Here is a 1,465-nt window from a genome sequence, read left to right as displayed (position 1 = left end):
CGCCAAGGCTGGAACCCTGGGGCCGGGCAGCTTGAGGCCGCCGCCGAGGGCCGCTGGCGGGACGAGCGCGGCCGCGGCTGGACCGAGCGCGCTCATCCCTTTCTCCTTGCACCGGGGCTAACCCGCCGCGCCTCTCCCCAGCGCTGGGCGCTGCCGCTGCGCCGGGGGCCGGGCGAAGCCCCCAGGGCTGGGGACAAGGCCCTGCCCCCCCAGATCTGTGTCTAGGGCGCCGTCCGGAGCTGGCTGCCCTTGCTCCCCGCGGGGAACCCTCGGGGCTGCTGGCTGCGCCCCCCGCGCTCCCCGAGGGGCGGGGTGGCTGCGGGTGCGCCCATCCCAAGCCCGGCCCTCCCGCGAGCGATCCCTTCTCATTTTTCATGACGTTCTTAATCATCGCACCTATTTACACACTTTGCCTACGCGCACCAAAATAACAGCCACGATAATTATGATAATAAAGCGAGTCCTTTATCTGCTCCATCCTCGGGGAGGAAGGGGGAGTTGCTTTGCCTCCAGATTGTATAACGTGAGATTATCCTGATGAAAGCTTTATGATGTTTGCTCAAATAAAAGCTGCGTTTTGTAAATAGGCGCTAATTAAGCACGTTGAGAACGGAGGGAGCTCTCAGCCCGGCGCCGCCGCCCGGTTGCAGCGCGAGGATCGAGGGCGCGCGCTTCCCCTTTGCCTTCTGCAGGATGGAGCCGCTGCCCTGAAGATGCTGGCCCTGTCTCGACAATGGTAAAACCCCAGAAGCTGGGCGTAGGGGAGTTGGTGGGGAAGGTGTGGGGGCTAGGGACGTTCGTGTCCCCTTCTCTATGGCAAAAAGAAAAAAAACAAAACTTTCTGCTCTTGGGTGCTGTTTTAGAATGAAGTCAAGTCGTGCCAAGGGCAGACCAGGCAAAGCGCGCCGTCGCACGCGGGGCTTGCACTGGGCTCCAGGGCCCGGCGCCAACTTGCCGGTTCTAGAAGTTCTCCCGCAAGGACTGGGAGCTCCGCGCGGGAGAAGGCAGGAGAAAAGGGCATTGTTATATCGGTCATTAAAAATCAGCTCACGCCGAGGAACTAGTGGTTGGGGAGTTGGCCCGTGTTGGACCTGTGTTATGTATCACTTACAAGCACATTTAATTGGGAGATAAAGATAAATCGATCTTTATGAATGTATCGACCAGACTCTTTGAAGCCCTTCTTTCTCCCTCTTCCTCTAGCCCCAGAACCCCCGGTCCTCAGTGGTGACACAGGGCCACCTCCTCTGGCAGGGGTCTGGCGCGGGGCTCACTGACCACCCAGGGGGCCCTGCGGGAGAGAGGGGAGGCGCACCCTCCCTCGGCGCCCCGGGGCGCTGAGAAAAGTCGCTGGCCCCGCCGCCGGCGCCCTCCAGCTCGCCTCCGCCCCCGCTGCACCGCCACCCGGACAAAGACGCCCGGAGCGCGTTCCCCACTCATGGCCGCCGTAATGGATGGCTCTGGC

This window comes from Condylura cristata, unplaced genomic scaffold, assembly GCF_000260355.1.
Source record: "Condylura cristata isolate star-nosed mole 26May11 unplaced genomic scaffold, ConCri1.0 scaffold00002, whole genome shotgun sequence".
NCBI classification, from domain to species: Eukaryota; Metazoa; Chordata; class Mammalia; order Eulipotyphla; family Talpidae; genus Condylura; species Condylura cristata.
The sequence above is the reverse complement of the archived record's forward strand: the minus strand, read 5'-3'. Positions refer to the sequence as shown.